Genomic DNA, 5746 nt, shown 5'->3' with positions numbered 1-5746 from the left:
AATATAAACAGTTACAGATCTGTGACTTTGGAAGCATAGGGCCTACACGAACGTGTTTGTGGGCCCATCAACACGACAAAACAACAAATATCATCACCCAATCAAGGCCCATCCTCCCAAAATAGATCAAACACATACATATATATACGAAGCATATACACATATATATATGCATGGAAACTCAATGCTTTGAAGCTTCAAAATGGAAATTCAATCACGTATAAAGCAATAATGCAACATATAAAGCATCTAATCATCATATTGAAGCTTAAATCATAAGTGAGATCTCGGATCTTACCCAAATCGAAGGGAGAGAAGTGGATGCGAAGAGTGGGTAAGAAATCCGAGATGAGAGAGGTAGATGTGAGCTTGGATCTTGTCGGAGAACTCGCCAGAGATAAGGAAGATGAGAGTAGATGCGGCGGCGATGAAGGGAGTAAGGGCTTAGAGGGTTGGATCGATCTAAATGATCGATCTTGAGACCCTCCAGGTCTACTTTAAAAACATTTTCGACAGAGTTCGCTCGATCGAACTTCAACTGAGATCGATCGAACTTTGATGAACTCTCTTCAAAGTATTTTTGGATTTTTGAAATTTTTGAAAAATACAAAACTAAAATTAAAAATTAGAATTAAAATTAAAAATTGTAAAATAAAGTAGAATAAAATATTTTTGGTTTTTATTTATTTTTATTTATTTATTTATTTATTTTGAATAATCAATAAAAACAAAATCTTTTTGTATTTTTAAAATATTTTTGAGAAATAAAATAAAATGAAAATAAAATAAAAGTGAAAATATTTTTGGATTTTTAAAATTTGAAAAGTCAAAACAAAATCAAAATAATGAAATGGAGAACTGAGATCAATCGAAACAAGAGTTCGATTTATCAAACAAAGAGCAAAAATATGCAGGTTTCTGGTTTAAAAATTTGGCTAGGTGTTGGAACATGAGATCGATCGTACTTGGAAGTTGGATCGATCGAAGAACTTCAGATCGATCTTGGAATGTTTCGATCAATAAGACAGAGAGGTGAAATATGCAGGTTGATGTAGGCTCAAAATTTTTCTAAGTGTTGAATCATGAGATCGATCGAACTTTGAAGTTGGATCGATCGAAGGTCTCTTGATCGATTTAAGAATAAGTTCGAAGATGGGACAAAGAGGTGATTTGGATGCAGGTTTCTGCAAGTCAAAATTTTTCTAAGTGTTGGATGCAAAATGGAGTTCGATCAATCGAACTCAAGTTTGAGATCGATCGAACTATGTAGAATGCTCAATAATGACATGAGAGCTCATGCAATCCTCACCAAAGTTCCTTTCAATGTATATGAACCAAAAACAAGTATCTAGACTTCGCAAGAAATGAAATGAAAGATAGAAATAAGGGAGGAATAGGGTTTTGACACCCTACGAAATGCTTTTGCTAGTCTTTAACGTCTCTAGCAAGACATTGGGATCTTTTAATCCGGATCAAAGATCTTATAATGCATCCACTCCTTATTGGGGTGATAGATGATTTGAACTCCACCCAACAAATAGTTCTTTGAAGAACTTGTTGGATTAAGCTTAAAAGAAACTTTTGATCCTTTGTCTATGCAATCACAACCTTTGGGCTTCCATGCCCTTTCAAAGCAAGAATTTGAAACAAGACTTTTAGAATGTAAGATTGAAGATGATCCTTTGGAAGTTTTGGTCTTACACAAAAGCTCATTTCCTTGACATTGAAGATCATGACATTTATCTACAACATTAACCTCTCCTTCATATTTGTCAAATGAATTGGGTATGGGATTAAAGATATTCAACTTCACCTTTATGTGGTCAAATGAGATCTTCATTATCCTTGTCCTACAATTAATGTTGGCATTAGCAGTTGCCAAGAAAGGACGGCCAAGGATAACGGGAATTTGGCTCTTAGGATTGGGGACCGGTTCCGTGTCAATGACAACGAAATCAAATGGGAAGAAGAATTTATCAATTTTAATCAAAACATCCTCAATTATACCTCTAGGCTTCTTAATGGATCGGTCGGCAAGTTACAAAACTAACGACGTCGGTTTCAATTCACCTAGGCCCAATTTGACATAAACCGAGTATGGAAGAGGGTTAATACTTGCTCCTAAGTCAAGAAGCGCCCGATTAATGATATGATCACCAATAATGCATGATGTAGTGGGTGAACTGGGGTCCTTAAACTTTGGAAGAGTGTTATGTTGCAAAATTGAGCTTACTTACTCGGTCAAAACAACTTTTCTTGGTGCTTGGCTCTTGTTCTTCCACTTTTGGGTGCACAAGTCTTTCAAGAATTTGGCATAAGCTAGAATTTGCTTGATTGCATCCAATAGTGGAAGATTAACTTTCACTTGCCTAAACATTTCCATAATTTCATTGGTTTTTCCCTTTTACTTGTCTTTTGAAATGGATTCTTTTAAAGCATCCGGAAATGGAACTTTTGGTTCAAACACTTTTTCAAAATTTTCTTTTGAACTCTCTTCAACACAAGAAGTTTTTAAATCATTTTGTTCCAAATCATTTTTCAACAAAAAAATTTCAACATCATTTTTCAAAACTTCTTTTTCAAACACATTTTTCAAGACTTTCTCATTCACAAGATCATGTATATGCAATGAAGGAGGAATGGGATGTGAAATGGGATGGGTGACAACTTGAGGTTGCACCAGTTCACTCTCTTCATTGGACATTCCAACTTGATTGTCCACAATCCTACCACTCCACAAGGTAGTCACGGTATTAACATATTCAATGGTGTGGCCTTCCGATGAGGAATGGGTTTCCATAACACATTGTTGCTTAGGTGGGGCATTAATAGGCATCTTTCCCTTCTCTCTTGCATTGAGAGTGCTTACTATTTGCCCTACTTGGGTTTCTAGCTTCGCAATAGATTAAGAGTGAGAATGAAACAATTGTGTGTTAGCCTCTAAAGTGCCCAAAGCATTTAAAACTTTTTCTTCAAAGGCGGGACTTCTAGTATTACTTTGGGAATAAAATTGGTTGAGAAAATGAGAATTAGCAAATTGATTCCCTTGTGATTAATAAGGTCTATAACCTTGGGATCCTTGGTTTTGAAGTGGAGGTGGAATGTACTTCCCTTGAAAACCGCCTTGGGAAGGATTTGAGCCCTTTCATTGGTTTTTCTAAGAGAAATTCGGATGATTCCTCCAACTTGGATTATAGTGAGTACCATAAGGATTGTTCCCTTGGTTCACGAAAGCTGCATTGACTTGTTCATTAGGTTCATTTTGCACTTGTCCGTCAGGACAATGAGAAGTAGAATAAAGAACACTAGAACAAGTCATACATGTTTCATTTGATGTATGATGAGAATGGTTAGGGAAGGAAGATACTTGGTTCACCGAGTTTTGGTTAATCAAAAATTGATCAAACTTTTAAGATAAAGACTTCATTTCGGCGGCTATTTCATTTAAATGGTCGACTTGATGTAAGCCAACACTCTTCCTACCTTGTGAATTTCTACCATTCTTGGATGATAGTGTTCTATGCAAAGAATTTTCACTCATGCTCTTATAAAGACGCCACACGTCATCCTCATGCCTATCAATGTATGAGCCACCCATGGAAGCATCAACCATACCCTTATAGTTGTCCGATAAGCTCTCAAAGAAATATTGAACTAATTGCCATTTGGGCATGTCATGATGTGGACACTTCCTGAGCAATTCATTGAAGCATTCCCATGCCTCATGAAACGTTTCTCCATCCCCATGTGAAAATTCTCGAATTGAGGTTTTCATGGGATTGGTCTTTGAAATCGGATAGTACTTCTTCAAGAACTCTTGTTGCATTTCTGCCCAAGAAGTGATTGAAAAAGGCCTAAGATTGTTAAATCAATACTTTACCTTATCTTTTAAGGTGACTGGAAAAATTTTGAGTCTTAAAACCTCTTCTGGCATGTCCGTATATTTTACGGTGGAACATACTTCAAGAAACTCATCCAAATGCTTGTAAGGTTCTTTACTTGGAAGTCCATGATAGTTAGGAAGCATTTGAATGGTTTGTGGGTTAATTTCATAATAATGTGCTCTAAATGGAGGCAATTGGATGCATGTAGGTGCATTATACTCATTAGGCACATAATGGTCTCTTAAAGCAAGAGGTGGATTAGCTACTTGAGGTGTAACATGAACACCTTGGTTTTGAATTCCTTGATTGATGATGGGAGGTTGTGGAGCATATATTGGCCTTGGCATTCCATATGGAGCTTGGCCTTGTTGTTGTGGTGGTTGGTGAATGTATAGCCTAGGCATGCCTAATGGTACTTGTATGTTCTCATTGTGCACATTGGGATAAAGGATACCTTGTTGGTCTATGTGACCAAGGTCTTCAACATGATCATTATTATGGTTATCCATTGATAGATTGGTTCTATTTGAACTTCCTCTTCCCCTAGGATTTCTAACGATGGATTCAAGATGCAAATCAAGAAGGACAATAGTGGGTCTCAATGAACGATGTCCATGCATGCACAATGCAAAACACAACAAGCACAAAGAATGATAAACACTATGCCTTCACAACAATGCAATTAGACTTCTTCCACAAACACTTAATTCATACTCCCATGCTTTAACAATAATGATGCAAGAACAATTTAAAAACAAGCCTCCACGCGGGCCGACAATTTAACTAAGGGATTGAGTAAAGAAAGTCTCACAAAGGTCCTTTAGCACTTCAACTCCAAATTTAAAGCTTAGCTTCGCAAATTTTTAGAATTTTTAGTTTTTTTTCTTGCTTGCTTAACTTGAATGTTCCTTTGCTTGCTTCCTCTCCAACAATGCACTTAGTCAAGTAAGAACAACACAATAAGTAACCAAAAAGAAAAATAAAAATAAAGTAAAGACAATCAAAAGAGTACTAATCCTAATTGATTCCACAAATCCAACGTTGCCAAACAAATCAATCAATCCCCGGCAACGGCGCCAAAAACTGATCGGTCTGCCGCACTACCGTCAAGCTTAAGAGAGTGTGTGCATTTTAAGGGGAAGGCCAAGAGTTTTACATTTATAGAGGCCACTACTACCTTCACTATAAATATAGCTAGGACGAGTAGGGATGGTCCTAAGGGATTGTGAGGATCGAATAAGGTCCTGGAATCGCTCTTAGGGGTAGTAGGTCGAGTGATCAAACAATTCGTTGGTTGATTAGAGAGCAACTAAATTAAACTAAGTGATAACAAAAGAATGCAATTAAGAGTAATTAAGAGAGAGAGAGATCTTGGGGTTTTGAGATCACCACCAAGCAATGCACTTCTATACCATTGACAAGTGACTAATGAGGGCAAATGGTGTGTTGCAATATTGGTGTGTGTGTGTGTTTGGTTGATTCAACAAGCAAGGATGACTAGTTAAGCATGTATTATCTAAACATCATGTGAAAGGCACAATATATCTAAGCAATGAAACATATATTGTCTAAACAACATGTGAAAGGCACAATAGATCAAAATAAGTCATTAATCCTTTCATTAAGCTCACAATCCAAATACAACACAAGGTTAGAGACATATGCTACTTGCATTCAAAAGCTTGGATCATCAAACAACAAGCATGGATTGTCCTCCCATTTAACACTACACTACAACTACACTACATCTACACTACTAGCATGAAAATAAACTAGGGGAGAGGCATAATCCATCAAGGAATAAGTATGAACCATCAAGAGAATCACAAGAGCATTCATTTAAGCACTATGTTTTGACAATC

General features: G+C 36.6%; 1 pseudogene; it reads left to right on the top strand.

Moving 5' to 3' along the window:
* Positions 1-3671: 3671 nt before the first annotated feature.
* LOC132305766 (small nucleolar RNA R71) lies at positions 3672-3770 on the top strand (annotated as a pseudogene).
* Positions 3771-5746: the final 1976 nt, after the last annotated feature.

Source organism: Cornus florida, unplaced genomic scaffold (assembly GCF_030987335.1).
Source record: "Cornus florida cultivar Cherokee Brave unplaced genomic scaffold, ASM3098733v1 CherokeeBrave_3.0.0_Hap2_Chr04, whole genome shotgun sequence".
NCBI lineage: Eukaryota > Viridiplantae > Streptophyta > Magnoliopsida > Cornales > Cornaceae > Cornus > Cornus florida.
Note: the sequence above shows the minus strand (reverse complement) of the source record. Positions and strands in the feature narration are given on the sequence as shown.